Source organism: Hyperolius riggenbachi, chromosome 11 (genome assembly GCF_040937935.1).
Source record: "Hyperolius riggenbachi isolate aHypRig1 chromosome 11, aHypRig1.pri, whole genome shotgun sequence".
Lineage (NCBI taxonomy): Eukaryota > Metazoa > Chordata > Amphibia > Anura > Hyperoliidae > Hyperolius > Hyperolius riggenbachi.
In genome coordinates, this window is record NC_090656.1 from 75,387,890 (window position 1) to 75,410,931 (window position 23,042).

The 23,042-nt window shown below is 48.4% G+C and overlaps 1 long non-coding RNA gene across 4 annotated transcripts in view; it reads left to right on the forward strand.

Annotated features, from left to right (window-relative positions):
* The first annotated feature begins 2,699 nt into the window (after window positions 1–2,699).
* The window catches only part of LOC137538251 (uncharacterized), a 117,821-nt gene continuing 97,478 nt past the window's right edge, over window positions 2,700–23,042 (forward strand). For 3 of the 4 annotated variants that reach the window (XR_011024719.1, XR_011024720.1, XR_011024722.1), the window contains exons 1-2: window positions 2,700–2,752; window positions 6,851–7,002. This is a non-coding gene — a long non-coding RNA (uncharacterized lncRNA). Of the gene's footprint in view, window positions 2,753–6,850; window positions 7,156–23,042 lie in introns of all 4 variants that reach the window. The other variant, XR_011024721.1, reaches the window with a different exon arrangement.

Sequence of the window (23,042 nt, forward strand, 5' to 3'; positions counted from 1 at the left end):
ACTTCGCATCCAGACCTTGTTTTCCCCTTATTGACCAGAGCAGTTTTGACACTTTAGCAGTGTCCCTTTTTAATCAGGAATAACTTTATCTGTACTCGTGCCACTTAAATTATCTATATATTGCTTTTTTTCAAGACAAACTAAGCTTTCATTGGGGGTATTTGGTACGAAGTAAAATGTTCCTCTCTATGCATTTTAATGGGAAAATTGGGAAAATTTTTAAAAAATGCATCGTTTCTCAATTTTGACCAATTCCTGTTTGGAAATAAAAAGTGCGATTGACATAAAAACTGTGCCGCCTGTTAAAGTCGCCCCAGTATAGAGGGGGGGGGGGGGTGACGTCCCATGGGACGGTATCGCATGAGGGAGGTGGCGTCCCATGGGACGGTATCGCATGAGAGAGATACATGGGTATCTGCGCATTTAATTGCATGATTTTAGAAGAACATAAGGGTTCGTGCGCTGATTCACTTTTTCGCCCGAGGCCCTCTTTATGAGAAGAACCCTGACCTCCAATTTGGGACATCACTTGGGTATTCCATTGTAGAAAGGTTGTTAGGTGGGGGTGGGGTTGTTAGGTGGGGCGAAGATTGAAATCTAGAGTTGGGTTGAGGTACAAGCGGATTCGTTGAGAAGTTTGGGGAGAACTCGGGCGAGGAAGGGTATTGCACAGGGGCCAAGGGGAGAAAAATTTGGGTTGGGGGCAGAATGCACAATTTATAATCTGTATGTAGAGTATATAAATTAACTATTTGTAGATATATGGTTTGACTTCATTTCCCTTATTGTTGTTTTAACTACAAGAATTAATAATAATAAAAGGAAAGAAAATAAATAAGGAAAAAAAAAAAAAAGTCGCCCCAGTATAGATATCCAGATGTGTCCCCAGTATCACCGCCTCCCCCAGTATAGTCAGATGTGTCCCCAATATCAGCCCCCCTAGCATAGCCACATGTGTCCCCTGCGTTTGACAGCCCCAGAATAGATTGATAGACGCACCCCCAGGAATAGTGCCCCTCTTTATAGCCATATGTGTCCCCGGATCAGGATTAACCCCATTATGGCCAGATGTACTCCCAGGATTAGTGCTGCCCCCCATTATAGCCAAATGTGCCCCCAGTATATGATTACTGCCCCCGCAGTTGCCCAGATGCACCAAATTAGTAAACCCCCCCTCCCCTTAGTCAATTAGATGCCCCCCAACAAAATGTAACCCCCCCTTTATTTATCCTACCCCCACCCCCCAGGATCGATAGCCAGATGCCCCCCCCCCCCATAAGGCAGCCCCCTCCGTGCAGAAATCCTAAAAAAAATCCAACAGCAAACAGCCTCACTCACCTACCTCGTTCCTGCGACTGTCCTGAAGCCCGATCCTCTGTTCTCCGCTCTGCAGTCAGCCGCATATTGCCGGTAACCCGGGTCCCGGCTTGATGACGTCATCAAGCCGGGACCCAGGTTTCCGGCAATATGCGTCTGAATGGAGAGCGGTGATCGGAGCATCAGGCTTCAGGATCGTCGCAGGAACGAGGTAGGTGAGTGAGGCCGCTTGCTGGATGATTTTTTTTAGTATTTGTGCGCCGAGGGGGACAGATGAAGGATCGCTGCAGTTCACTATTGCAGCGATCATTCATGGGAGGGGGGTGGACTCATTAGCCAAAAGGGAACATGTTCCCTTCCACCAATTAGTATTGCAGCTGACAGTGCCGGAGGGTGCGCTCTAAAGAGCACCCGACCGTGCACAGCAGGGCTGCAGCCAGGTCAGTATATTTACGTCACTGTGGCTTGGAGGGTGCCACAGCTGACGTAGATATACTGTAGTGGTGGGGAAAGTGGTTAATGGCTAACTAATAGAATTAAATAGAGTTGTACCGCACCCATTTGGAATGTAAAACCTTACTAAAACTTTATTAGTTAGCCATTAAAAGGTATTATTTTTTACTAAACGTTGTTTTTTTCTACCTATATAACTTGTTTGGCTAACACGGTACAGAAACTTTTTTGCTACTGGTCTCAGAAATCTAATTCTATGGCATCTATACTACATTCACACCAGCGCCTCTGGCGGTGAGAAAATTCCGTTTAAAGAAAAAAAAAAGACACTGCAGCTGGGCGCCCTTGGGGACCCAGCGCCCGGGGGCACTTGTCCTACCCCGACCCCCAAGCTAGGCCCCTGTGCTGGAGACACAGCTACCTGGAGGATGGAGGTGACCTGCAACTGGGAAATGTGAGGGAGCGTGCGCCGTGTGAGCTGCGCTGTGTACGCTGATGTGCGGTGTACTGCTGAGCTGTGGGCGCTGGCATTGCTCATATCACACTCCATTACAGAGAAAGGGTTCATTGTCCTCTCCAGGCTCCCAGCCCGCTGCGCGGGCACAATCTTATGACTGTGAGGCGGAGCTTAACAAATGTTTGAGGCGGGGCTTAGCGGTATCCCGTGCATCCTTTTGGAAGGGAACATTATACTGCCCTAAGCCTCAATTCAGGGCAAAGATCTGCCTTAGAAAAGACGCGGATTGGTTAATGTATAATTGCTATTAAATGACCTTCACGGCAGTACATCATTTATCAGCCAAGGATAAACATCATTCAGAACTCTACGAATTCCGACTCTCATAAATCTATATACATCGCATGTATTTTCCCTTACAGTGTCACTTCTATTACCGTCCGCTAGGGGGAGCTCCGGGTCTCTACTATCAGGACAGCCGCTCTCTGTAGTCTGTACTGCTTGTTCCTGGAGCTTCTTGCCGGGGTATGTCGGGTCTGAGAGCTCCTGGCTATCGGGGATACGGGGAGAAGTCACACGTCTGTCTCCGCGCTGCTCTGTCTGGGAGGACGATGTATGCCAGTATGACGTCATGGCAGCTATTGTGACGCACGCGGGCCACTCGTACCGCTGCTGATGGCACCTGCAGTGCCACGTGACCTCTGCTATTGCTGTGCCATGCTGGTAGGGAAATGAAGCCCTAGTCCCAGCCTGTCACCACCACTAGACTCTCTGCACTGCCTTTATTATTGCTGCAGACACAGCTACCTGGAGGGATATGAGGTGCAACTGGGAAATGTGACGGAGCGTGTGCTGTGTATGCTGAGGCTGTGGCCTCTGGTGGTCTTGCCTACGTCAGACTCCATTACAGCAAAAGGGTTCACTTCATTCTCCTCGCCAGTAGTGTTGTCCGGATCATGAACGATTCGGATCTTTGATCCGAATCTATTTAATGAGTCGATCATCCGAATCATCAAAATGAACGATTCGGATCGCAAAAGGGGCGGGGCCAGGAGCGACACGCCCCCTCTCAGCGGGCAGCGGGGTCCTGGAAGCAGAGCTGAGATGGATCGCTCTGTTGGATGGGAGGCTGCCTTGTAGGGACAGCAGGTAGATAATAAGAGAGAGGGGACATGGGTGCCACTGCCAGATATGTGTAGAGCACACATACTGGCTGCAATGTGCTTCTCATTACAGGCTGTCTGTTCCGTAATTGTGCACAGTGATCACATTTGAAGCTTTTGGCTCAGCACAGCTCAGTAACTTTGCAGGCACTGTGATTGCAGGGCAAAATGATCCTCCTGCACTCGGCACTAAACAGCTGCACTTATCTTCTGGGAATGCTTTCCTTCACTGTGTGACGTTTGCATGGAAAGTACACAGATGAACATATAGGTGAAATAAATACATGTAAAGCATATGATTGCAGCATGTGGGTATTGTGTGCACAAACATTTCTGCTCTCTGCTCGTCCCTCCTCCCTTCTCTGTCCACTCCCTGCCCTCTGTCCATCTTCTCCCCTTCTCTCTGTGTGTCCACCCCCCTCCCCTTCTCCTGTCCACAGCAGGGAAAGACCTGTCCTGCTAGTCATCTCACCCCGAATGCTTCGGTAGTAAAATGATCCGAGATTCGGATCAAAGATCCGGATCTTTTCAATGATCCGATTCGAATCATCCGGATCATTGAAAAGATCCGAACTTCCCATCTCTACTCGCCAGTCTCCCAGCCCGCTGCGCACAAGCATATGACTGGGGGCGGAGCTTGACGAATAGAGGCGGGGCTTAGCGCGCGTAGGGGCGGGGCTTTTTGCGGTATCCCGTGCACCCTTTTCGAGGGTAACATTAAAGTGCCCTAAGCAGCAATTCAGGGCAAAGATCTGCCCTAGAAAAGACACTGATTGGGCAATTCTGTTTTTTTTTTTACAGTCTACTACATTATGTATCAGCCAAGGACGAGCATTTTACCTTATATGGTGTCATTTCTACTACCGGCCGCTAGGGGGAGCTCCGGGACTTTACTATCAGGACAGCCGTTCTCTGTACTCTGCTTCTTGCTGGTGTATGTATGCCGGGCCTGAGAGTTCCTTCCTGGCTATCGGAGATGCAGAGACAGGCCACACGTCTGTCTCCGTCGCTGCCGCTGCTCTGTCTGAGGATGACGTCATGGCAGCTATTGTGACGCACGCGGACCTCTCGTGTACCGCTGAGGATGGCACCTGCAGTGCCACGTGACCTCTGCTACTGCTCTCTCTGCCATGCTGGTAGGGAAATGAAGCCCTAGTCCCCCAGCCTGTCACCACCACTAGACTCTCTGCCTTAATTATTATTGCTACCTGGAGGATGGAGGTGACGTGCAACTGGGAAATATGAGGGAGTGTATGTTGCATTACTGTGTATGCTGCGATGTGTGAGATGTGTATGCTGTCTGTGCTCCAACATTTCACCATAAATTGTGAAAATAGCACACAAAGGAGCTGCCAGCCAAAATGTAAAAAATTAGGTTTATTTACCTGGGGCTTTCTCCAGCCCCTTGCAGCCGACTGTCCCACCTTGACCGTTCTGCTCTTTGCTGCCGTCCTGGGCTCCCCGCACGGTGCAGAGGCCCGCGGTCTGCCTTTCTGCGCGAAGCGTCGCTGTCAATCATGGCCACATGGTCCGCAGCGCACGGGGCAGGTGCAGTAGTTATGCGCAGTGTACCGCGGACCACGTGGGCTTGATTGAAAGCGGCGGTTTACGCAGGTGCAGTAAGGCCGACCCCGTGGTCGGCTCTTGCACCATGTGTGGAGCCCAGGGCGTCGGCGGGGAGCGGTCGGCGTGGGACAGTCGGCTGCAAGGGGCTGGAGAAAGGCCCAGGTGAGTAAACCTCATTTTTAAAAATTTGGCTGATGATTCCTTTAAAGAGACTCCGTAACAAAAATTGCATCCTGTTTTTTATCATCCTACAAGTTCCAAAAGCTATTCTAATGTGTTCTGACTTACTGCAGCACATTCTACTATCACCATCTCTGTAATAAATCAACTTATCTCTCTCTTGTCAGCCTGTGTCTGGAAGGCTGCCAAGTTCTTCAGTGTTGTGGTTCTGTGATGCATCTCCCCCCTCCTGGCCCCTCTCTGCACACTGCCTGTGTATTATTTAAATTAGGGCAGCTTCTCTCTTCTCTCATATCTTTTACAAGCTGGATAAATACTCCTCTGAGCTGGCTGGGCTTTCACATACTGAGGAATTACATACAGGCAGAGCTGTCTGCACTCTGCAGGGAGAAACAGCCTGACACTTCAGTGGAAGATAGCTGCAGGGGGAAAGAAACACACAAATTATCTCTTGAGATTCAAAAGGAAGGGTGTATACAGCCTGCTTGTGTATGAATGTATTTTCTATGTGTGGACATCTTGTACATCAACCTACTTCCTGTTTTGGTGGCCATTTTGTTTGTTTATAAACAAACTTTTTAAAACTGTTTTTAACCACTTTTAATGCGGCGAGGAGCGGCGAAATTGTGACAGAGGGTAATAGGAGATGTCCCCTAACGCACTGGTATGTTTACTTTTGTGCGATTTTAACAATACAGATTCTCTTTAAAGTGTTGCTGATGCAGGAAAAAAAAAGTTAAACTTACCTGGCGCTTCTACATTGCAGTCACCCTGTGTCCTCGCCGGTACTCAAGGATTCTCTGGTCCTCCTCTGTGGTTCTATTTTGACTCTGCCAACTGAGCCATTCGATGGCCACTGCACCTGTGCAGCCCTGGCCAATGCACATCCTCGCCACTCCCGTCAGCATTCTGTGCAGGCACAGTACGAGGAAATCTCTATTGCGCCTGCTCAGGACGCTCCCGGCAACAAGAACGCATACAAGGAAGAGTACTCATTGAATGGCAAAATCCAAACACAGCCGTGACAGGGGACCGTTAAGTATCGGGGCGGGCACATGACAACTGCAGGGGGCCGGTAGAAGGCCCAGGTAAGTCAATCTTGTTTTTTTTTTTCTTCATCAGTTTAGGTGTCTGTTAAAGTTAAATCAATAGAATCCTTGTCCCTTGCCAGCTCGCTGAACTGCAGGCCCTGGCATCGAGCAGATGGGGGGGGGGTCACTCGTCTAACGCTGGTACTGAGCACTAACTAGCACCTGGCTGTTGCAGGAGAGCTGCTGACAGGTGGTGAATTCACAGTCTGTCAGCTGCCGGTCTGAAAGCGGCTTGTTGCGCACCGGCTGGCTCAGTCTCCACCGCTCCACACTTGATCGGCACGCCTACGATTCACATTTGCGGGAATACCAACACTGCCTCGGTGTGTCACACAGCTTTCTATTCCGCATCCACACTCCACTCTAGTGTGGAAATGAGAGCTGTGTGAGACACTTGAGGCAGTGTTGATATCCCCGCACACGTGATTTGTAAGCGTGCCAATCAAGGGTGGACTTGGAACCAGCCAGTGCCCAGCAAATGGGGGAGAGCCTGTATGCGCAAAATAAAACAAAAAGCGTGCTGTGCTGATTCTGCGGGAAACTTGTGAGTGCAATATTATGTTATTTTAATAGTTTTACACTAAGGTACTCTTTCTCAAGGTTTCTTTTCATTCTTTCTCGAGGTTTCTTAATGATAAATGGAGTAGAAGTGCTCTGATATATTGAAGAGACTATCGCATATGATCTGATCGACATCTCGGCCAGTGTGGTGGGGGACGACCATAAGCATCCTCCCAGTGTGCGATTAGACCTGCTTTGTGGGTCTTCCCATCCGGTGAGTCTGATCACATCGGGTGTGGTGGTGGGTTTATGGATGAATATTGTGGCCTGAGGATCATTCAGCCAAAGCAGTGTGAGGCAAGCATCAGTGGAGGACTAGGAAAATGATCCAGACGTGCTCTCGACTCCAGTCACCTGTGCACTTCAGGTCTGTTCCAATATATAAGTTCCAATGAGTCAGCACAGTCTTCAGTAAAAAATAAGCTCATTTATTAAAGCCAATGGGTACCGGTTTTAAAAACAAAAAGTTAGATACTCACCTAAGGAGAGGGAAGGCTCGGTCCTAATGAGCCTTCCCTCTCCTCTCCCGGTGCCCTCGGTGCTGCGCTGGCTCCCCCGTTCGCGTCTGCCGCCGCAGGGACTTCGGAGGTCTTCGGGAGCACTCGGGCTTCCGAAGACGGGCCGCTCCATACGCGTGAGCGCGTCATAGAGGGCGCTCGCGCATGCGTAGTAAGGAGCGGCCGCGTCATCGGGAGCCCGAGTGCTCCCGAAGCATTCCGAAAGCTCCCTTCGGCATGCGGAAGTGGCAGTATTTGACCGAACTGGTTGAATACTGCCACGGGGGATCCTGCGCGGGACCGGGCACCGGGAGAGGAGAGGGAAGGCTCATTAGGACCGAGCCTTCCCTCTCCTTAGGTGAGTATCTGACTTTTTGTTTTTAAAACAGGTAAACATTCACTTTAAGTATTAAAAATCCATGATGTACAAGCAGCCAGCATCATGAGGATCATTTAAACATGTTTGGAAATGTATTGATACACGATCCACGTGGACATCATTATGTCTTTTGCGAACACTAGCTTCTTTCTGTATTTTGTGTAGTGCTATCCTTTTAGTGGTACATGTTTGATATGAAGGAAGCAATCCAACTCTGAAACCACTACATTTTAAAGGGCATAACTAAGCAGCGCTAGTCTTCTAGCATTTTGTTAACCCTCCTGGCGGTTTGCAAAAAAATCGCCAGGGGGCAGCAAATCTTTTTTTTTAAATTTTTTTTTTTTTTTTTTTTTTTTTCATGTAGCGAGACAAAGTCTCGCTACATGATAGCCGCTGCTCAGCGGCATCCCCCCAGCCCCTCCGATCGCCGCCGGCGATCGGAGATCCGGAGATCCCGTTCAAAGAACGGGATCTCCCGGAGGGCTTCCCCCGTCGCCATGGCGACGGGGCGGGATGACGTCATCGACGTCGTGACGTCAAAGGGGATTCCGATCCACCCCATAGAGCTGCCTGGCACTGATTGGCCAGGCAGCGCACGGGGTCTGGGGGGGGGGGGCGGCTGCGGCGCGACGGATAGCGGCGAATCGGCGGGTAGCGGCGGCGATCGGGCACTGCACGCAGCTAGCAAAGTGCTAGCTGCGTGCAGCAAAAAAAAAATTATGCAAATCGGCCCAGCGGGGCCTGAGCAGTGCCTTCCGGCGGCTTACCCCGAGCTCAGCTCGGGCTTACCGCCAGGAAGGTTAACTACACCTCCTATGTTACGCCACATGTCACACGTACAGAGACATGAGGCTTGAAGCTGGCAGATACTCCACCGATTGGGTCATGCAAGATCCTGCTGCGCCCTCCTGTGTAGCTTCACCCGCATATTACAATAATTCCATAGCACATATACAATGCTAGCGGAGACATAAAGGGCACACCGACTCCGGGAAGCGCTCACGCTAATTGCAGCGTAAGTTAACTACTTTACGACCGCCTCACGCCAATGGGTGTGACCGTGGCGGCAGCCCCAGGGCCACCTAACGCCAATTGGCATCAAGTCCTGGGGCTGCAGTTTCCCAGGGAACGACCGCGCGCATGCGCGATTGTTCCCTGCCAGTGATTACCCTGCTAGCCGCCGATCGCGGCTAGCAGGCTGCTTGTAAACTAAATGGGAGGCCACCGGCAGCGCTGTACGAATGTAAACAAAGGGGGCTTTGTTTACATTCGTACAGCGCTGCCGGTGGCCTCAGCGCTGTATAAGATCGGCGATCCCCGACCGGGGATCGCCGTCCTCTCATAGGCTGTTGCCTATGAGAGGCGGAGAGCAGGACAGATTGCCGTCCTGCTCAATTGTACAGGAAGAGGGGAGGAGAGAGAGAGGGAGGGGGATAGCGGCCATGATAGCCTCTTTGAGGCTGAAGAAAAAACAGTGACAGTGGCAATCGGACCCCTCCAGCAGCATGTCCCCTTAGGAACAAAAATAGGAGGTGAGTCTGATCGCCACATTCCTTACCTGGGCTGTGCAGGAGGCTGAAAAGCCTGCACAGCCCAGTAGTAAAAAAAATGTGCCTGGTCTTTAGGGGGGGGGGGGGGGGGGGGGTTTAACACTGCAGTCGTCAAGTGGCTAATTCAGGCACGGCTATATATATATATATATATATATATATATATATATATATATATATATATATATATATATATATATATATATATATATATATATATATATATATATATATATATATATATATATATATATATATATATATATATATATATATATATTTATATTATATTTATATTATATTTATATTATATTATATTATATTATATTTATTATTATTATTATTATTTTTTTTTTAAGAATTAAGATAGGCATGGGAAAGGAAGTATGGTGAGCGACACATCGAGGACATTGATAACGTAGTGTGCGCTCATAGCAGGGATCAGGCATAGCTTATATGATTGGGCACGGGGTTCTGTATAAGAGTATTTGTAAATTTTTTAAAAAAATCTGTATTAAAGACTGATATTTTACGAGCAAATGGCTTTTTTGAATATACCTACCAATTACAATTCAGCATGCTCCTGCTGGTTTATCACTTTATGTTGTCTCATAGCTGATAGACTTTGCTCTCATTAGTAGCACTTATTTCCCAACGACTAACACCTGTGTCATTATTTAGTGTTGCATTTACTGTATATATACAACATTAAAGGGAACCTAAACTGAGAGGGATATGGATGTTTCCTGTTAAACAATACCAGTTGCCTGGCAGTCCTGCTGACCTCTGTGGCTGCAGTAGTGGCTGATCACACACCTGAAACAAGCATGCAGCTAATCCAGTTTGACTTCAGTCAGAGCACCTGATCTGCATGCTTGTTGAGGGGCTGTGGCTGAAAGTATTAGAGACACAGGGTCAGCAGGAGAGTCAGGTAACTGGTATTATTTAAAAAAAGGAAAAATCCATATCCTTTTCAGTTTAGGTTCCCTTTAAATAATGATAGACTGGTAATAATCCATCAAAGTAAGGGCTATTAATGTGAGCGCAGTCTATGAGCTAGGAGACAACTTAAAACGGCATATAACTAGATAATATGGAGCGGATGCGATAGTGTATCATGAAGCTACAAAAGAAACAGGAGCGCACCCTTAGTGCAATAAAAACGTTTTACTAAAAATGACACGCTTTAAAAGTTACACTCACAGTGTGTAAGTTGGTACATGCGCCTGTCAGGCCTGCCGACAGTACTCTTCTCTCACCCGCGCTTGGCCAGAGCGGCGGGGACCGATGTCACTGGTGGGGAGCTGGAAGCGGTGGGCGGAGCCAGGTCACGGGGATGCCGTCTGACATCACGACGCGTTTCAGCGTTAGCCACGCCTTCGTCAGGTGGCGGGGACGGCAGTCTTTTATCTACCCTCGTATGGGAGAGGAGGAGGAGGAAACTAAGGGAGTTTCCAATGCGTAAATGGAGCCGCCTCTCGGGGCTCGCTATTTGATACATGTATATTTTAATAGACAATATAACAACAAATACATTTTACATTAAAGAAACTGTTATTAAAATTGATAGTGTGTGTCTCTATACTTGTAGACAAGTGCAGGTGAGCTATTTCAGTTAGGCTTTAGGGATGCTAATGGCAAGTGTGCACCCGTTGGAATACAAAGTTATGCCAATGATAAATTGCATGTTTAAAGCCAATACTAGATTGCACTACTGACAAATGGACATTAAATGCTGCAAAGTTACGTGTTGGGCGCTGCAGGACATTGGGAGTGTGTGTGCCCAAGGAACGGGCAGTGATAGTGAGAAATCTAGCCGCTGATCCCTTTAAATGTAAGGGAGGGTGAGATGTTGAGTGCGGACTGGACATCGAGCACAAACTGTCACAGTCGTTAGGGAAAGGCTCATGGGGGATTCCCACCAGAAGGAGGGGCATGCCCGAATCCAGTGGCAGTGAGGAAACCTCTAGAAAGAGAAGGAGGAGAGGAGTCAGAGGGGGCAGAAGGGGCCAACAGCAAAAAAGGAAGAAGATTGAGAAGTCCCGGGAAGGAACAACCACAATAAAAATCTTTAACATTTCCACCTATGACCTCTCAGAAGGGGACTTGTCACTCCTGAGACGAAGGTTGAATTTTGCTCCCACAATAAGACCAAATGCCTTCAAACTATTTAAGGATCTACACAGGAGGAGTCTGAGTCGAGAAGCCGATGAAATCCTAACTTGAAGAGTCGAAGGATCTTTGTACCGTCTCCACATCGCTGATTAGTAGCACTTATTTTTCAATGACTTATACCTGTGTGCATTATTAATTAACATTGTATTTAGATAATTATAGACTGGTAATATCCATTGAAAAATAAGGTCTTTTATTGTGAGCACAGTGTATAAAATGGTAAATAACTAGATAACATCGGGCGCATGCTGATATGTTGTGTTACAATTTACCACAAGTGAATACAGGACAGTGTATTTATCGCAAGTGAATGCGGGACAGTGTATTTATCGCAAGTGACTACGGGACAGTGTATTTACCGCAAGTGAATACGGGACAGTGTATTTATCGCAAGTGACTACGGGACAGTTTATTTACCGCAGGTGTCTACGGGACAGTGTATTTACCGCAGGTGACTACGGGACAGTGTATTTACCGCAGGTGTCTACGGGACAGTGTATTTACCGCAAGTGACTATGGGACAGTGTATTTACCGCAGGCGACTACGGGACAGTGTATTTACCGCAGGTGACTACGGGACAGTGTATTTACCGCAGGCGACTACGGGACAGTGTATTTACCGCAGGTGACTACGGGACAGTGTATTACCGCAGGTGACTACGGGACAGTGTATTACCGCAGGTGACTACGGGACAGTGTATTACCGCAGGTGACTACGGGACAGTGTATTACCGCAGGTGACTACGGGACAGTGTATTACCGCAGGTGACTACGGGACAGTGTATTACCGCAGGTGACTACGGGACAGTGTATTACCGCAGGTGACTACGGAACAGTGTATTACCGCAGGTGACTACGGGCCAGTGTATTTACCGCAGGTGACTACGGGCCAGTGTATTTACCGCAGGTGACTACGGGACAGTGTATTTACCGCAGGTGACTACGGGACAGTGTATTTACCGCAGGTGACTACGGGACAGTGTATTTACCGCAGGTGACTACGGGACAGTGTATTTACCGCAGGTGACTACGGGACAGTGTATTTACCTCAGGTGACTACGGGACAGTGTATTACCTCAGGTGACTACGGGACAGTGTATTACCTCAGGTGACTACGGGACAGTGTATTTACCTCAGGTGACTACGAGACAGTGTATTTACCTCAGGTGACTACGGGACAGTGTATTTACCTCAGGTGACTACGGGACAGTGTATTTACCTCAGGTGACTACGGGACAGTGTATTTACCTCAGGTGACTACGGGACAGTGTATTTACCTCAGGTGACTACGGGACAGTGTATTTACCTCAGGTGACTACGGGACAGTGTATTTACCTCAGGTGACTACGGGACAGTGTATTTACCTCAGGTGACTACGGGACAGTGTATTTACCTCAGGTGACTACGGGACAGTGTATTTACCTCAGGTGACTACGGGACAGTGTATTTACCTCAGGTGACTACGGGACAGTGTATTTACCTCAGGTGACTACGGGACAGTGTATTTACCTCAGGTGACTACGGGACAGTGTATTTACCTCAGGTGACTACGGGACAGTGTATGTACCGCAGGTGACTACGGTACAGTGTATGTACCGCAGGTGACTACGGGACAGTGTATGTACCGCAGGTGACTACGGGACAGTGTATGTACCGCAGGTGACTACGGGACAGTGTATGTACCGCAGGTGACTACGGGACAGTGTATGTACCGCAGGTGACTACGGGACAGTGTATGTACCGCAGGTGACTACGGGACAGTGTATGTACCGCAGGTGACTACGGGACAGTGTATGTACCGCAGGTGACTACGGGACAGTGTATGTACCGCAGGTGACTACGGGACAGTGTATGTACCGCAGGTGACTACGGGACAGTGTATGTACCGCAGGTGACTACGGGACAGTGTATGTACCGCAGGTGACTACGGGACAGTGTATGTACCGCAGGTGACTACGGGACAGTGTATGTACCGCAGGTGACTACGGGACAGTGTATGTACCGCAGGTGACTACGGGACAGTGTATGTACCGCAGGTGACTACGGGACAGTGTATGTACCGCAGGTGACTACGGGACAGTGTATGTACCGCAGGTGACTACGGGACAGTGTATGTACCGCAGGTGACTACGGGACAGTGTATGTACCGCAGGTGACTACGGGACAGTGTATTTACCGCAGGTGACTACGGGACAGTGTATTTACCGCAGGTGACTACGGGACAGTGTATTTACCGCAGGTGACTACGGGACAGTGTATTTACCGCAGGTGACTACGGGACAGTGTATTTACCGCAGGTGACTACGGGACAGTGTATTTACCGCAGGTGACTACGGGACAGTGTATTTACCGCAGGTGACTACGGGACAGTGTATGTACCGCAGGTGACTACGGGAAAGTGTATGTACCGCAGGTGACTACGGGACAGTGTATGTACCGCAGGTGACTACGGGACAGTGTATGTACCGCAGGTGACTACGGGACAGTGTATGTACAGCAGGTGACTACGGGACAGTGTATGTACCGCAGGTGACTACGGGACAGTGTATGTACCGCAGGTGACTATGGGACAGTGTATTTACCGCAGGTGACTACGGGACAGTGTATTTACCGCAGGTGACTACGGGACAGTGTATTTACCGCAGGTGACTACGGGACAGTGTATTTACCGCAGGTGACTACGGGACAGTGTATGTACCGCAGGTGACTACGGGACAGTGTATGTACAGCAGGTGACTACGGGACAGTGTATGTACAGCAGGTGACTACGGGACAGTGTATGTACCGCAGGTGACTACGGGACAGTGTATTTACCGCAGGTGACTACGGGACAGTGTATTTACCGCAGGTGACTACGGGACAGTGTATTTACCGCAGGTGACTACGGGACAGTGTATTTACCGCAGGTGACTACGGGACAGTGTATTTACCGCAGGTGACTACGGGACAGTGTATTTACCGCAGGTGACTACGGGACAGTGTATTTACCGCAGGTGACTACGGGACAGTGTATTTACCGCAGGTGACTACGGGACAGTGTATTTACCGCAGGTGACTACGGGACAGTGTATTTACCGCAGGTGACTACGGGACAGTGTATTTACCGCAGGTGACTACGGGACAGTGTATTTACCGCAGGTGACTACGGGACAGTGTATTTACCGCAGGTGACTACGGGACAGTGTATTTACCGCAGGTGACTACGGGACAGTGTATTTACCGCAGGTGACTACGGGACAGTGTATTTACCGCAGGTGACTACGGGACAGTGTATGTACCGCAGGTGACGACGGGACAGTGTATGTACCGCAGGTGACTACGGGACAGTGTACCGCAGGTGACTACGGGACAGGGTATGTACCGCAGGTGACTACGGGACAGTGTATGTACCGCAGGTGACTACGGGACAGTGTATGTACAGCAGGTGACTACGGGACAGTGTATGTACAGCAGGTGACTACGGGACAGTGTATTTACCGCAGGTGACTACGGGACAGTGTATTTACCGCAGGTGACTACGGGACAGTGTATTTACCGCAGGTGACTACGGGACAGTGTATTTACCTCAGGTGACGACGGGACAGTGTATGTACCGCAGGTGACGACGGGACAGTGTATGTACCGCAGGTGACGACGGGACAGTGTATGTACCGCAGGTGGCTACGGGACAGTGTATTTACCGCAGGTGACTACGGGACAGTGTATTTACCGCAGGTGACTACGGGACAGTGTATTTACCGCAGGTGACTACGGGACAGTGTATTTACCGCAGGTGACTACGGGACAGTGTATTTACCGCAGGTGACTACGGGACAGTGTATTTACCGCAGGTGACTACGGGACAGTGTATTTACCGCAGGTGACTACGGGACAGTGTATTTACCGTAGGTGACTACGGGACAGTGTATTTACCGCAGGTGACTACGGGACAGTGTATTTACCGCAGGTGACTACGGGACAGTGTGTTTACCGCAGGTGACTACGGGACAGTGTGTTTACCGCAGGTGACTACGGGACAGTGTATTTACCGCAGGTGACTACGGGACAGTGTATTTACCGCAGGTGACTACGGGACAGTGTATTTACCGCAGGTGACTACGGGACAGTGTATTTACCGCAGGTGTTTCGTTTTAAATATCCGTGCAATACTGATATTTAAAAGACCTATGTCGCGAAAATCTTAAAATTTTAAATACATGTAAACCTATGCAAATAAGAAGTACGTTTGTTCCAGAGTAAAATGAGCCATAAATTACTTTTCTCCTATGTTGCTGTCACTTAGTTAGTAGTACAAATCTTACATTACTGACAGATTTTGGACTAGCCAATCTTCTCATGGGGGGTTCTCAGGGTTTTCTTTATTCTTAACTACTTGACGACCGCAGTGTTAAACCCCCTTAAAGACCAGGCTCATTTTTGCAGCACTGGGCTGTGCAGACTTTTCAGCCTCCTGCACAGCTTGGCTAAGAAACATGGCGATCGGACTCGCCTCCTATTTTTGTCCCTAAGGGGACATGCTGCCGGAGGTGTCCGATCGCTGCTGTCATTTTTTTATTTTTCCTGCCTCATAGAGGCTTTCTCTCGCTCTGTCCCCCTCCCTCTCCTTCCTCCCTCCCCTCCACCTATTTTAACAGGACGGCGATCCGTCCTGTTCTCCGCCTCTTATAGGAATTAGCCTATGAGAGGATGGTGATCCCCGGCCAATCAGAGGCCGGGGATCACCGATCTTGTACAGCACTGCCGGAGACCACAGCACTGTACTGATGTAAACAAAGGGGATTTCTTTCCCCTTTGAAAACTTGAGAGACTGTGGCGCAAATCTCAGTCCTCAGAAGACAAACATGCCTTAATCCTCCACTTGAAGAACTACCAAAAGATAATCACGGGAAAATAATTATTCTTTCTATCACAAGAGATTGCAAATGCAGTTAACAAACCATCCCAACTGTTCCGCACAGTGGAAAAACTCTGCAATCCGGCATGTCAAAAACTTAATATCGAGTCTTCAAAAGACCTCTGTGACCAATTTGCCCATTTCTTCAAACAAAGTCTCCACTATAAGGTCCGCCATCCAACTTACAGCATCTGAGCCTAATATAGCGCCGAAGACCATTAGCAGAGACAACGTAACACCTTGGTCAAACTTCAAAGAAATTGATGAAGAAGTCACATCAAGCATCCTCCTTCACCTCCGCCTAACTACCTGTGACCTGGATCCTGGCCCAACACAGTTCATGTTGAACTGCCCCGACCTGTTCGTACCGGTATTCCTCAAAATTGTTAACTGTTCCTTTACAATCTAGGGATATTTCCTGCTTTACTGAAGGAAGCAATCATCAAGCCTCCTCAAAAAACCCTCCCTGGACCCAGATGCAATGACCAGCTACAGACCTGTCTCTAACCTCCCCTTTCTGAGCAAGCTAATTGAAAAAGCTGTTTACCTCCAGCTAGAAGCCAAAGTCCTACAAAACAACAGTTATGAATTCCAGTCTGGCTTCAGGAAACACCACAGCACTGAAACTGCCCTCATCCAAATATGCAACCACCTGCTCATGGCAAGAGACAGAGGAGAGTGCTCGATCCTCATACTGCTAGATCTTTCTGCAGCCTTTGATACAGTTGACCATACCATTTTGATAAACAGGCTACAGGAATACTGCGGCATTGATGGCATAGTTCTTCAGTGGTTCCAATCCTTCTTGAGGGGCAGAACCCACAAAGTGTCTATGGGGCCCTTCCTGTCCACCCCTGTATCACTTAAGTATGGGGTGCCACAGGGCTCAATCCTCTTTTCCCTTGCTTTTCACGATTTACATGTTACCGCTTGGAAAACTAATCCAAAAACATGGCCTGACATACCACTGCTATGCAGACGACACCCAACTATATCTTTCCTTCAAGCCTGGTGTGACAGACCCAACTCTAACTATAAACGCCTGCTTACGTGAACTACAGCAATGGATAAATGACAACTGGCTGAAACTAAGTGCAGACAAAACTGAAGTCCTACTGATTGGAGGGCAGAGCATGATAACAAAACAACTTAACTTGCAGTCTTCATCACTGGGAATAGGAGGCACGGATCTACGCAGCTCTGATCATGTGCGTAGCCTGGGAGTTCTAATTGATGGGAATTTAAATTTCAGAACTCAAATCATCTTATTTTCACCTGAAGAACATTGCATAAATCAAGCACCTCATCCCCCCAGAAGATCTGCCAACCTTAGTCCATGCCTTCATCACATCCCGACTGGACTACTGTAATGCTCTCTACACTGGCCTTCCAAAAAAGTTCTTGTACCGCCTACAGCTGATACAGAATACTGCTGCCAGACTGCTAACCAACCAACCAACCCCGTCACTGCCACATAACGCCAGTCCTGCACTTCCTTCACTGGCTACCTATAGAATGGAGGGTCCTATTCAAGATCGGCCTACAGACATTTAAATCCCTGAATAATCTGGGCCCTGGATACATAAAAGATATGTGTCAGCTGCGTAGCAATCCCCGCATTATCAGATCCACAGGTTCTAATAATCTAGTCATACCCAGAGTCCACTTGGAAACTTTTGGTCCCAGAGCCTTCTGTCATGCTGCCCCTACGTTTTGGAACTCCCTACCTCAACAGATCAGGACAGCTCCATCCCTGGCCGTGTTTAAATCCAGACTGAAAACCCACCTGTTCAGTTTGGCATTTGCAGAATTATAATTTTTGTTGTGTGAATACTTCACCCTACTACCAATTACTGAATCTGAGAGAGCTTAAGCGCTTTGAGTCCTATGAGAGAAAAGCGCTATAGAAATGTTATTGTATTGTATTGTATATTGTTTACAAATAGTCTGCTAGCCGTGATCGGCGGCTAGCAGGCTAATCGCAGAGCTCGGTACTGTGAACGGGCAGGGAACGATCACGCATGTGCACGGCCGTTCCCTGGGAAACTACAGCTCCAGGACTTGACTCCAATCGGCGTTAGGCGGTCCTGGGGCTGCCGCCGTGTTCACGCCCATTGGCGTGACACGGTTGTTAGGTAGTTAAAGTAGCAAAAGTTTATGTACCGTACTTTTATTTTTAAAAACACTTAGTGAATGGCAGTTGCTCCGTCCAACTGCCCAAAAAGTGTGCAGGGAGGCTTTCCAGCATCTTTGTATAATCTTTTTCAGGGAATGTCTTTATAAAGAACTAGTGGACCTAAGTCCGTTCAAAAATGGGCTAGGTCTGTCACTGCGCATGCGCCCGCTGCGTGCGTACATTTCCGCCTCGCGCCCGCCCATTTGCCCCTTCGCCTGTCATTGCTCGCTGCGCGTCACTATCCCTCAATGTCTCTGCGTCCCTGCACTTGCGCAGAGCGCATGTGAGACACACACAGGGACATGAGATGCAGAGACAGTAGGGTTTTATAATAGAGGTAAATGCCATGCTGAGAAACCCCCACGAAGAGATGGGCTACTCCAAAACCCGTCCGTAATGTCAGATTTTTACTACCTACAGTAAGTGACAGCAACATAGGAAAAAAGTAATGTATGGCTCATTTTACTCTAAAAGAAATGTACTTCTTATTTGTATGTGTTTTTAAATTTTAAGATTTTGTGACAATTCCTCTTTAAGTTTGCTGGAAGCTGTGCCTATTTTACCTTGCGGCTTTATGAAACGTATGCCTGGGAGCCCACTTAGGTGAAGTACCATCCCCACTTGGCCTTTAGGAAGGATGTACCAACCACTGCTTCAATAAAAGAAGTTCATGCCACAGCCAGGTTGTGGGTTGAGTCCCCTACCGAAGTAGGGTAACAGAGGGAAACTGGATAGACTAGCAGGAAGCACCCAAAAAATGGAAAGTACTGCAGAGCTCAGTGTGGAACTGTGAAGTAATAAATCATAAAAGTACATAAAAAGGACTGATCCTACCTTAACCTCCTGAGCGATAATCCCGAGCTGAGCTCGGGGTATGTCGCGCAGGAGGAGTTCTCAGGCCCTGGTTGGCCGATTTGCATAATTTTTTTTTTGTTACAAGCAGCTAGCACTTTGCTAGCTGCGTGTAACTTCCGATCGCCGCTACCCGCTGTGCCGCGCAGCCCCCCCCCCCCCCCCCAGACCCCTTGCGCAGCCTGGCCAATCAGTGCCAGGCAGCGCTGAGGGGTGAATCGTGACTCCCTCTGACGTCACGGCATACGTCATCCTGCCACGTCGCCATGGTGCCCGGGGAAGCCCAGCAGGAAATCCCGTTCTGAATGGGAGTTCCTGCTTACTCTGATCGCCGAAGGTGATCGGAGTGGGTGGGGGGATGCCGCTGCGCAGCGGCTATCATGTAGCGAGCCCAGGACTCGCTACATGATTTAAAAAAGAAATTTTTTTTTTTAAAAAGTGCTGCGCCCTCTCCTGGGCGATATAATTGTATCACCCAGAGGGTTAATAAGGAGGCTTGAAGAACTCTATGAGAAAAAGGTATAGACTTTTATTCAGCACATAGGCGTTTCAAAGCGTAAGCCGCTTCCTCAGGTCAATTAGCGTGCCTTGCAGTACACTGCAGAGCACTGAGAACACAAATTCATTTTTGGGCACCTGCTAGTCTATCCAGTATAGCACATATACAACTCCTGCCCGCTGCTTGTTCATGTGCTGTGGGAACCCCATTGGAGGCTTTCCAGCTTGAACACTTGAGTCATACTATACATAAATCCAAGGAAATGTCGAGGCGGCAAACCACTGGCTTTGCTAAATAAAGCGTGTATTGCGATGCAACAGAACAAACACATTTCAAAAATTTGAATTCCGTATTTGACAGTTTATTACCTGTTACTGTATATCTTATGTGGTGTGAAAGTGATCTGCAATATGGGCGGGACTACCAGAGCAGTAAAAAAACATATTTCCAATATTGAAAGAGGGTGCATGCAACATTGTGCATCAGAAACAAATGTACCCCAGCACTGTCACTCACCCAGGGCTACAGCCTGGTTCGCCGGTGCACAATCCTTCTGTGGGTCACCACCTCCACATACAGGAAACCAGACAACGAATGAAGTAGGCACTCAATTGGCGAGAATTAATCTTGCGTTTAATGGATAAAGCTACTCAACACTGTTTCGGGGTTCCCCCCCCCTTTCTTAGATGGGGTTCCCCCCTTCCTCAGATGGGGGAACCTCTGAAACATGTCGTGTTGAGCAGCTTTATCCATTAAACGCAAGTTGAATTATCGCCAATTGAGTGCATCCATTCATTAACCTGCTTTATACTTGCGCCTGGATCGGATCCTAGGTGCATGAGATTTTGTGGGCTTGAAAAAATTAGGAGATCATGAAGAGGGTCAAGTAAACTTAAAGGACAATACCAGTTGCCTGGCAGCTTTGCTTATCTATTTGGCTGCAGTAGTGTCCGAAAAACACCAGAAACAAGCATTATTTATATAGCGGCGACATATTATGCAGCGCTGTACAGAGCATATAGTCTTGTCGCTTACTGTCCCTCAGAGGGGCTCACAGTCTAGTCCCTACCATAGGCATATGTCTATGTATGTATCGTGTAGTGCATGAATCATAGTCTAGGGCCAATTTAGGGGGAAGCCAATTAACTTGTATGTTTTTGGGATGTGGGAGGAAATCTGAGTGCCCTGAGCAAACCCACACAGACACACGGAGAACATACAAACTCCTTGCAGATGTTGAACTGGCTGGGATTTGAACCGGGGACCCAGCACTGCAAGACGAGAGCGCTAACCACTATGCCACCGTGCTGCAGCTAATCTTGTCAGATATGACAATGGCGTCAATTCACCAGAGGTTACCAACCTATTTATCTCTTGGGAGGTAATTTACCTCCTGTGATATCTCCGAATAGCAATTCTCCAGAAGTATAGGGGAAAATATCGACAGAGAGAAATGCAAGAGATGTGAGATAAGTATGAGATAAATAAGTGATAGTTAGTAGTTAGTTTTTCTCCAAATCACAATTCACCAGGGAAGAAAGGGGGTGTGGCCATTCATTATTTTTTCATCTCTTTATCCCCTGAATGAACCTGGAGATATCGTGGTTTTCACACAGCAACTGCTGCTGTGGAAGATGGAGCCTTTTGAGCTTACTCTGTTAGGCCTGGTGCACACCAAAAACCGCTAGCAGATCCGCAAAATGCTAGCAGATTTTGAAACGCTTTTTATTATTTTTCTGTAGCGTTTCAGCTAGCATTTTGCGGTTTTGTGAAGCGTTTTTGGTGTAGTAGATTTCATGTATTGTCACAGTAAAGCTGTTACTAAACAGCTACTGTAACAAAAACCACCTGAAGTGCCGTTTTTCAGAGCGGTTTGCGTTTTTCCTATACTTAACATTGAGGCAGAAACGCCTCCACAATCCAAAATCTGCAGCAGCCCGGGAGTATGCGTTTCTGCAAAACGCCTCCCGCTCTGGTGTGCACCAGCCCATTGAAATACATTACCCAAGCGTATCCGCAGCCGCAAGCGGATCGCAAAATGCAGCCGAACCGCTCTGGTGTGCACTAGGCCTTAGAGCTTGCTTCTATTATGAGGAGACGAAGGCGCAGGAGGAGGGTCTGTTTAATCGCCCCTCATATTTTTCGTGAGAGAACAGTTCTTGATAATTTTACTGAGACAGAGGTGGTGAAGAAGTTCAGACTCACTTGTGATATGATTTATGATATGATCCAGCAGTAAAAGGCGGGAATACTCTGGTCAGGTAGTGGTAAAACTCCGCCTCCTACCTACAATGCTTCACTTTCAAGCTTACAGAGAGGAAAAGTATCCCATGTAAATCATTAATACCGATTACCTAACTCTCTGCTTTCTCACACTTTCCTCATGCATATCTCTCCATTATCCCCTGCTATCGAACACTTTTCTCTCTGTCCTCTCACACTGGTGAATTGACTCCAGAGTGTTAAAGGGACTCCGAGCTCACTTAAAAAAAGAAAGTTGTACTCACCAGGGGCTTTCTCCAGCCCAGTGCTGGTCGGGAGGTCCCACGCCGGCGTCCTGGCTCCTCTCCTTCTCCCCGCTCCGGAATGGCTGACAGGCCGCAGCCCGGGCGACACTCGCCAGAGTGTCGGGCTGCTCCTTCCGCGTATTAAAGCGCGCATGCGCAGTACTTTCACGCCGGCCGCCGTGATGACGCGAGGCGGCCGGCGTGTGACGTAATCCGCGTCATACGCGGAAGGAGCAGCCCGACACTCTGCCGAGTGTCGCCCGGGCTGCGGCCTGTCAGCCATTCCGGAGCGGGGAGAAGGAGAGGAGCCAGGACGCCGGCGTGGGACCTCCCAACCAGCACTGGGCTGGAGAAAGCCCCTGGTGAGTACAACTTTCTTTTTTTGGGTGAGCTCGGAGTCACTTTAAAATACCTCATGAGATAAACTACCTACCTTTTTTCTCTTAGTAAATCCTCTCTGGTGAATTGACGCCAATGTCAGAAACACCTGATCTGCTGCATGCTTGTTCAGGGTCAATGACTAAAAGTATTGGAGGCAGAAGCAGCAGGACAGCCAGGCAACTGGTATTGCTTAAGAGGAAATAAATATGGCAGCCTCCGTATTCCTCTTGCTTCAGTTGTCCTTTAAAGGGTACCTGAGACAGCGGAAATTAAGTTTTATACAAACCTGGGGCTTCCTCTAGCTCCCTCCCTAGTGTCCAATGCCTCCTTTCCTGTAGTGGCCT